This window comes from Coturnix japonica, chromosome 2, assembly GCF_001577835.2.
Source record: "Coturnix japonica isolate 7356 chromosome 2, Coturnix japonica 2.1, whole genome shotgun sequence".
NCBI classification, from domain to species: domain Eukaryota; kingdom Metazoa; phylum Chordata; class Aves; order Galliformes; family Phasianidae; genus Coturnix; species Coturnix japonica.
The window spans coordinates 99,382,280-99,392,804 of record NC_029517.1 but is presented as its reverse complement, the minus strand read 5'-3'; positions in this window follow the sequence as shown (position 1 = coordinate 99,392,804).

The following is a 10,525-nucleotide window of genomic DNA, read 5'->3' as shown; positions in this document are numbered from 1 at the left end:
GTAGAGTTGAATATCCCTTACTCTGTCCCAGATGGCTCTATATAAAGCCATATGACTACTAGCCAAACACTGTTGGCTATATCGATGGCATTAGTTAGATGTATTTTACAAGCGTTGACCTAAACCATCAGGATAAAGATAAGCAGACATTTATCTGAGTAATCTGATTTTTATTTATTTATTTATTTATTTTGAAGCCTCATATTTTTTCCCTTTTCAAGATTAAAAAGTTATTTTTTGGTCTTCAGGTAACATTTTCTCCATACCTTTGACTGGCCTGGCATTGACCTCTAACTAGTTTTTCATGTCTACTTTGTCATTTTTGAGATGGGAGAACCAGAATACACAAAGTGAGGGCAGGTTGAAGATCTGTAGATGGCAGAATGATGCTTTGCTTTGTCTACTATAGCTTTCTTTGCTATTCCTTTCCTGGTAATTCCAAACATTTGGTTTGATTTTTTTTTTTATTGGTTTCATGAACTGCTATTTCATGAAGCCATTATTCACTGCCCCAAAATCTTGCTGCAAGTGCTAAAGATCAACTCAGAGCTTAATTTTATTTGCAATTTTTGAATTATTTTTCCCCATGTGAATCAAGATCCATTTATTTATACTGAACTTCATCTGCTGTTTTTTTGTCTAGTCTTATGGTACCTCTGCATTTCTTCACAGATAGCTCTTATTTTTGTTATCTTACATAACTTGGTATCAATTCATTCAAATGTCCAGCCCATTTGTAACAGGAATAATAATTTTGCTTGTCTTTACATGAAGAAATGTGATGGTAATGGGGGCAGGAGCAATGTTAAAGCTTTGTATACCACGTATGTGCTACTTGACCAATGCTATCTATAGTCTACATATTTAAAGCTGTTGCCATTCACAGGCTAACTCAGCAGTCTGACTTCAATCAGAAATATTTTCCTGTCGGTGGGCATCTCTTGTGATGTCATCTTCACAGTGAAAAAAAAAAAAAAGACAAATTTTCTTGTTCTTAAGGAAGTGATGTGTAACTTCAGAGACCTTTGATCAATTTCTGTTGCTGCTACAGGCCTAAAGCAAACATAGCATTTAATTTGTTTATACCTTGGTGTCTCATTTGTAAAACACTTGCACACTGGTTTTGCGCTGTCTTGTCTATACTGAGAATCTCTTCAGGCAGTTTTGTTACCTGTAAGAGTGCCTAGAATTAAGGAGATCCTGTCTCACAAGGGGAGTTCTTAATGCTGTTAGGAGAAATCATAATCACTACTGGAAAAGACACTTTTCTTACATATGATAATTAGGGAAAGTGGAAATATTCAGACCTTTCAACAAAATGAGATGGGCATATTTTTCTTCATGGAACATTTTTGGTTTCTAGGTGAATGCAGACTGGAAACACCAAATTAGCATCACCAGGTGTTTTTGTGGTATGTTTAATCTGAATGAAAAACACACTCTGTCAACTGACTTATTACTGGGCCACTTAGAGAAAATTACCACCAAAGAGTAATAATGCAGGAGAAGATTAGTTAGCAAGGAATGACTATTTATCTCTACAGAGATCTGTCTTAAAAATCTAAAATATTTCCAGTTTAAGATACTGGAACCAAAATGAATAAAGAATTTCCATCCTTAGGTATTTGTTAGTCTATAGTAATTATTGTGTTGCAACTGAGATGTGGACAACCTGATCCATTTAGTAGCATCAAGTTTCGCTTCTAGGGAAAATATGCTGGACACAAATACAGTCAGCAATGAAAATGAAGTAGAAATTTAGTTAGAGACAGCAGCAGTACAAGGACAGATTTCTGGTCATTCTGTGAGGCTTTGCCATGGATCCACAGCAATCACATTTTCCTCTGAGGAGTTAGGAGCTTATCTTGAGGGTAAGAAAGAGTAATCCCTTCCTTATAGTGTTCATAACTGATGCAATTGTAGTTAGGAAAGCCTGCATGCAACACAAGCCACCACTTGTTGTGGAAAGAGAACGGAGATATGGAAATAAAAAATGAATTAATGGCTTCAGAATTCTTGAGAGAAGAAGAGGAGTGGGGTCAGCCTGTGAGTTTTCTGGTATGCAGATAGAAGCAGATGGAAATTTTCAAAACACTGTGTCCTGGAGTTAGGGTATTCTCATCAGAGCTGTGGTCTGATAGGTCTTTAGGTAGAAAATAAAATTAACCTTGCTTTTCTCCTTTCCATTTATGTTCCTAACCATTGAGCTAATTGCTGCTGCTATTACTTCTTCTTTGATTGTAAATACTGTTCTGAGAATGAGCTCAGCAAGAGATATCTTCATTTGTGTACCTTGCTGGAGCTTCGATGTAGTCTTAAAGTTTATCTGACCATCAGATATTCAGAAGACTCTATTGAAACAGAATTGCTTTCAAACTACAGATGCTGCCATGATTAGGTGATAGATCTGCGTGGTATTTTGAGGATCTACAGTTTGGACTTAGGTATTTAAAGCAGGAGTTAAACTCCTAAGCCCTTTAATGGATCTATGGTGATTAGTCAACTCAAAGACTCCAGAAGACTCAAGAAACGGTTGGGAAGGGATCATTTTCCTTTACCACAGCAGAAAGTAAATACCTGAGAGTGGCCAATGGAAGTAGTAAAGACAACAAACATAAGTAATTAATTCTTCATCAAAGCTATGAGATGGTTAGTTACCTTGTTTCTCAGTATGCTGTGCAAGTACTAGAAGAGAAAAATTTGCGTGTTACGTATTTCACCATCTGGATACTCAGGCCTTCCTTGGCTGATTTCTCCCGGGAGCAGCCATGACTGTTTAACTGTTCTTATTCACTGAAAAGACACATACCCATTTCCAAGAACTATGAAAGACTCAAGCCCGTTGAGAAGTATCTGGATCAGAAAGAGATCAACAGACAGTCCAGACTTGCTTTTCTCTTCTGTTTTCATACTGGCAGCACATACCGACAAATTTTGAACTTAAATACCAGCTGAGAGGACCTATCACCAGTGACACAAAACTGTTTATTCAGAAAATTCCTCATTCTTGTCCCCAAAATGTATTTTTCATCAACTCTGCTTCTGAATGCACTTTTCCAAAGACAATGTTGACTCCCTACTGAGTCATCTTTGGTAGCTGTCTATTAAGCATGTGAGATATGGTGAAAAGCAGAAAGGGAAGGCTGCTGAGAAGAAATGTCTACAAACTGTGAGATATTTGTTAGCAAATGAAGTACACTCATCCACTTGCCTCCTGAGGAGGGATGAATAACTCAATGAGAAGGCTTAAAACTAGAGGGCTGTTACTAAGACATGGATTTGGTATCACAGTAGGCATTAAAAGAGGTTTCCTTAATCCAAGGATTACCCGAACATATGTGTATAATCTTCTGGTCAAAAGAAAAATAATAAGAAAAATACTCCAACATTTGCAGATGGATCTACTTGAGCACCAATCCACTTCCCGACACCTAACTTTTGATCCACATTTTTTACTCCCGCAGGAAACTGAGCAATCACTGCCATCTATTGGTAACAAATAAACTAACATTATTGTCCCACTAAGATAACACACTAGAAATTACATAATTTACCTGAAATCAGACATACTGTGTAGTTAAAGATGACCATCTATCTTCTCAGCCTGTCACATCTCATGATGATGTTTTAAAATGGGACTTTCAGCACACAAAATGTGCTCCCTTTATGCTAGCTTTTCTTTGTATTTCTTGGCTGGTTTTGCCTGTTATAATACAGCTCTCCATGATTAATACGAAACTGTGCTCATGTTTTCAGAAAAAAAACCACCTAATTGGAGTTAAGGGGATTCTAGGATTCCCAAGACTGAGATAATATGGTTACCAGTGGGAAATATTTCATGCTGTTGGGAGAAATCTCCAATGAAATATCATGAGATCTTCTAGATGAATGGTGTGAATGGTGCTGATTGCCAGAATTTGATTTATCATTATCACATTTTCCTTGATAGAAAAAAAATAACACAACAGGGAAATACTTGTTGCATGAGTGCTCTATGCTTAAATATGTAAAGGAAAGTAGTCCTGACCAATACCAATGAAATTAATCAAAGGTGAAGTGAAAAATGTGATTAACCTGTTACTAATATCTAAAACATTTATCTCTATATCTGAATACTATTTAATGAGGATATTAAGTACACACAGACCTAACAATGGAATAATGAGCTAAGTAATTTTCTTCAAGATCTTATTTTGACTGTTCGTAAGATCTCCACATCTATAAATAAATCAGTCAAAACTAATTTTAAGCAAGACTTCAGTGGCTCAATGCCACTGACTGTATGAGAAGATCTAGTGTTCCATGAGTAATGTCATAATTGCAGATGTGTTATAACTAACACAAAAGTAAAGTCTCTTACTCTACGCTGCTTTATACATCCATTATATTATTAGACATAACATAATTTTAGAAAAAATAAATTACTGTTGTTGTATATTAAAATAAATGTTTTACAGACCTTTCTGAATACACCGAGACATTAGACCCTTTGACTAATTAGCTGAGGATTTATTCTTTCATAAGCCACATATTTCATCTATGTGTTGCCAACTATAGACTGAGATTTGAATTACATATTGAGATTTGAAATGTTTCAACTGACATCCTTTTTCATGTTCACTATGTAAGATGTTTATAGATTCACCAAATAAGATGAAAACTGATCTATGTAAAAGCAGAATATTGATTCATGTAGATATCTTAAAATTTGGCTATTTTTTTCCCATTAAAATGAATATTTCTGAGGTCCCTGGAGCAGTGAATAAAAATTTGGAAACATGAACCAAAAGATAAGATGAATAATAATAAATACTATGCGTTGATTACAGCATAAAACAACTTAATGAATGAAAAAAAAAAAATGTTCCCAATGTTAATGAGAAGCTATATATTGAAATGCCTAATGGAAAACCACTGCGGAATATTTATTTTATTCTTTTTTAATATAGGAAGATTTCTTCTGAAAGTAAGTGGTTGTTTCCATGTCATTTGGACACATATTTTTTAAGTTTTAATGTAGATTGTTTAATATTTAGTAGCAAGTGATGTTCTTGGGCAGTGAAAAAAAAAGATGATGTGGTAACGTGAATTCTGAGCTGCTTTGCCATCTCATCACCAAGAAGACCAGAGCATAAATCTTATCTACGTAGAAGTGCACTAAGCTCTTATCCCAGCCACTGAGAGTATGATAGCCTCGGGGAGGGGACTGTCCCGAAGGAGGAACCAGGGCTGTTGTTCAGTCATTGGAGCTATGGGCTGAGTAGGACTTGAGTGCACTTTCCACACTATGTTTGTGCAAAGCAAGCATGGGGAGTGATGTCATACTCACAGCTTAGTGAAGAGATTTTGGCATTGATTTGTAACGGACCTTTAACATACCCAAACACAACTACACCGCTCGGTGTAGACTGAGGGTTTCAGTTGTGCATTCTGGAAGTACAAGACAAGCAAAGCTGTCTGACAAGCTTTATGAATGTTTGAGATTTGTAAGAGAATATTTTAATAGAGTTGTCATCCTTTTATCTCAGAAAGGCTGTTGCTTAATCTACTGTTCACAAAGTCAAGAGTGGGAGGTAGCAGAGGCCTGCCAGTATTAAGATGAAAGCACAAAGGAGTTGACAGCTATATTTATGTTGCAAGTTTACTGAATTAAATTATTTAGGGCCTTTAGAAGAGAAGAAACATTTCATTATCAAAACAAGAAGAAATATTTTATTGCTAATTTTAGTTTAGGCATTTATTTTTTGGGAGAAAGTCTCTTTAATTTGGCATTATATAACAAGTACAATTTGGAAAATTATTTTAGAAGAAAACTGAATGTTTTCCACTATATGTTTATATTAGATACTATTCTAAGAATGTGATTTTCAAGTTCGTTAATTACCTTGATCAATAAAATACAATGAAATGAAACAGTGCTTCCATCAACTGTACCTTCACGATCCTTCTCATTGCATCTGACATTTAACAGATAAGCATTCTCACAGGTTCAAAGCAGCCAGGTACATTTAATTATTTATTTAGGATTTTCCATGCACAGGTGAGTTGTTGTCTGGACACAGGCAGAGGGAACTGGCTAAGAAGTCCCTTGGAGACATCATGTTGGTGCAATCAGAAACTGTAGAAGAGCCAGGAAAGTCACTCTTTGTGACCTAGGAATGGTGAGTTCAGCCAGCCAGTCAAGACTGCATCACTCAACCCACTATTTCAGCTATTGACTAGGTGAAAACAATGACTTTAGCAGATTCACATGGACACTTAAATAAGCAGCTGCCAAGACAGCTTGCTCACCACTCTGAAGTTGTGATGCCAGAGGAGTCCGCACAAGAGACGACAGCATTACCTACCTTTGCTATTATTTTTTTTAATCTTTCCCTTAACTTGATCTTTGACTTTAAGAACCAGGAACAGAAAGTTCTCAGAAAGTGCCCAATTTTTTTATTTTTTTTTTTCTCCTGAAGATTGCCGGACTGGGGATATTTTTTGTTATAAAGAATAAGGGCAGAAGAAAAGGTAAGAACAAATGTTACTAAAGCAGAAGTTCTACTTCAAATGCAAATTTATGTCTAAATATATGTATAAGTTATAAATATGTTAAGTATTTGTAAGTATAAAGTATTATGTTGTAAGTGTAATTATATATTGCTTTGTAAATATAAATGTTTATAAGCATAACTATATTACTTATGCTTATTTTCTCTCTCTTCCTTATTTTTGTCATTTTGCTTAATAGAGCTTTAAAAAGTGTTTAGTGATGATTGCTTAATACAGGACTAAAAAAGCTACACTCTCTGTTCAACTCTATTTCATGGATCATATTTAATTGTAATGTCCAGCAATAATGTCATAGCACTTCCTTTCATCAGCTAGGTTCCCTGAAATTAGTTTCCCTAATTTTGGCCTATATTGGCCTACTTGTAATCTTCACAGCAGAGGACAGCAGCAATTCATTACAGCCAGCTGGAAAAAGGATTTTGTTTCTCACAAGAAATAGCATTTAAAATATGAATACATATACATCAATACTCTTACATATGTATATTATAAATATATGTATATAGAGCTTTCTGTATCAGAATGAAAAGCCAGAAATCTGACTCTTTCCATGGGAATGAGATTACTTTAACATTTCTCTTAGTTTGCCAGCTGCCAAACTCCTTAGCTGCCCACCTCTCTGATTGCATTCCTGAATGCTCCATTGCCCAGCTGCCAACCTGGCTTGTTAGCTGCCTAAGGACCCAGATGCTCTGATAGGGAAATTGAGGGTCCCAGGGAGCAGGCAACCTGCCCACACCACTGCCAGCCAACTGTCTAGTGCCTTGTCAAGGCAGGTTGCCTGCAAAGCTGGGTTATTTCTGTTGAACTTTATTATGGATTCCTGCAGGATACATATGTCCTTTTTAATAAGTTTTCTCTGATGGAGCAGTTTTCCTTCAAAAAATCAAAAACCAGTGTGCATCATTGTTTCTGTAGTGTGTTAGAAGAACAAAAAGTTGCTCTCAGGTGTGTTTCCTTTAGCAAGCACTGCAGTAATACTCACTTACTTTAAAGATTACAGAATTTTTGGAGTTGAAAGGGGTCCTTAAAGGTCATCTAGTCCAACTCCTTTGCAAGAAACAGGGACACCTACACTTACATCAGGTTGCTCAGACCCCCATCCAGCCTGACCCTGAGTGTCTCCAGGGATGGGTCTTCTACCACCTCTCTGGGCAGCCTGTTCCAGAGCCTCACCACCCTTATCATAAAAAGCTTCTTTATTATGTCCAATTTAAATCTCCCCTCTTTCCATGTGAAATCATTTCCCCTTGTCTTATCACAGCAAACCCTGCTAAAGAGTCAGTCCCCTTTCTTCTTACAGCCCTGCTTTAGATACTGAAAGGCCATCCCCATGTCTCCTCAGAACCTTCTCTCCTCCAGTCTGAACAACCCCAGTTTTTTTCAGCCTGTCCAAGTGATGCAGAGATGCATTAGAACAGTATTCAAAAAGGGCTCAAGAGAGATGAAAAGAAAGTCATGGAGGCACCAGAAAGCTGATGACAGAAAAAGGGCACGTGGATATTACAAAAACAGGAAGCAGGGCATTTCAGAAGGATAGGAACAATCTAAGAGAATGGGGAACGTTCTGAGATTCATGAAATTCTTCCTGAAGCTTTTAGACATTAGAAAGCTCTGAATGTGTCATGCATTAGAAATGCTCAATGTCACTTTATAAAGGCTCAGGATTGTTCCATGAGTAGACAGTAGCTAAAGAACATAATTTGCAGTTATGCAACAGCAAAGCCAAGTTCACAATGTTTCATTTACCTCATTAGATTGCCAAATGCCAGTCTTATACCCTATGCCGAGAAAATGTTTTGTTTGGGGATGTTTTGAGCTAGTAAATAGCATGAAATCAAACTAGCATTCCAAACAACATCTATTTAAGACAATTCATGTCTTAGAAAAGTGTATGAAATGTATCTGATATTCTGTATGTGTTGCAGGTATGTATATGGAGATATTTGAGATGGTGATATTTTGTGAGTGGGCATTCTCCATAACTTTTTACTTTTTTGAAACCAATATTTACCTCATAACTGCTTCTCCAATTTATACAATTTTTTCCCCTTTCTTTACCTGCTTTTTAACTCTTCCTGTGGAAATACTCCCTCGTTTTCTAAGAAAACAAGCTGAGCCTAATATTTAGACCGATACATCTATCTCTCAGTTTTTTCCTCTTCATATAGCAAACATATTTTTAACATCTAAATTACTTCCTACCACAACTCACTTTTTCTTCTCTACCTAGCCTATTTTGACGACTTCTGCATTTGTTTCAATTTCTTCATATTTTAGAAAAGGTTTGGAGCAGAATTTCCTTCCTTCAACTTATTCAAGATTTTGTCTATCTTTCTATATTTTCCCCTCCCTTTCTGATTTCAGTGTAACAAAATTCATCCTTCCTTTTAACATTCAAATTTTTGATTCCTTCTTAATCACCTCCTCCTACTCTGCGTTGACTCAGAATTCCTTTTCCTCCTCTCTTAACCCTTCCTTGCCTTGCATCTTTCCTCCTCCCTGTATCACTGCTTCTGTACTCACTCAACAGTCCTTTCAAAAATTTTTCTACCTCCTCCACGCTGCTCATTATCTTTCTTACTTAAATTCTCCCCTTGACTCATTTAGTGTTATTATTGTTAAGAATAGTAGAAAAAAAAGAAAAAAAAAAGCCTTCCATAGAGAGAAAAAGACAAGGTCTCTGCCAATGACATGTCAATATAAAAAGAGATTATAGAGACAAGGGTGAAATGAGTAGGACTAAAGAAGGCAAAGGCACCTAATGGGAAAATGAGGTCTTCATTGTGTAGTTCTCCATCATTTTGTTGTTGAAGTAATCTTCTAGGGGAAATTGAACTAGGGATTGAAGTAGCTGCAAAGTACATTTTAGATAGGTAGCTGGTTAGAACAGTGGAGCATGAGTGCTTTGGCTGCATGACTGAAGCCATTTGTCAAAGACATTTGTATACTTTATTTTTCAGCATTGACTGCAGTATTTATTCTTCTGCCCTACAGAGATGTGACACTGTGTCATGCAGAAGAAAAATAGGGTTGCAGGGTTTTTTAATCTGAATTACTCACCAAATATTTAGTAGGGATTACATCCAAATAAGTTAAACCTGCTCAAATCAGATTTAGTAAAGGTCCATATGTTGCAGGCAAGCACTGTGAGAGGCTATCCCTACTTTTAGTCTTCCTCCTCAAACAGCTAAGGGTCTTTGGGCCAGGAAGATCTGCTTATCTTAGATCTGCTGGTTTTAGTAACAGATTTTTCACAGCATTTTATAGACCCTCTGCAGCATCGTGTGTGAAAGCTGAAATCTATTTTATATTCTTTTATTTACAAGGGAAGGGAAGAAGAGGCTTGGGAAATATGGTTGTCTAACTTTCCTTGGTGCTGCCTAGCAGGTGAGTTCCACAGCTGCTGCGGAAGGCTTTTGCAGTTTGCTCAGCAACATGTTCAAATTCCTGCAATGATAATGAAATGAGAGTGGTGGAGGAAGAAAAACAGGAGATGAGATAGGAGAGATGGAGCAGTAATGAATGCAGTACTGAGCCCGCTTCCTGCTGAGTCAGTTTGCTGTCGACCTCCTCGGACAGATGACAGAAGACCAAGGCAATCCCTGCAAAGGATTTTTGCTCCGTTAACTCTCCAATGTGTTCATTTGGATAAGAAATTTGAAGAGCAAGGGAAGCCACGAGGTCTTGTAATATTTGAGGGCTCATACCAAACACTGCTTCGGAGGTGGGTGGTGTGCACATTGTGGTGTGAGTGGAGCTGAATTTGAATCCTTGCAGACTGCTGCCATAATGGCTGACACTCTTCTATGGCTCTCACATGCAGCCATGTAGGAGGGAAGACCTTAGCACATCTTGGCATGCCTTCTGCAAGGAAAAACCTCTCACAAACCACTTGACCGAAGGAAAGCCAGGTGAGTGCCGCTCCTAAAGTGTCAATATGAAAATGGGGGGTGAAATTACCTTGGAC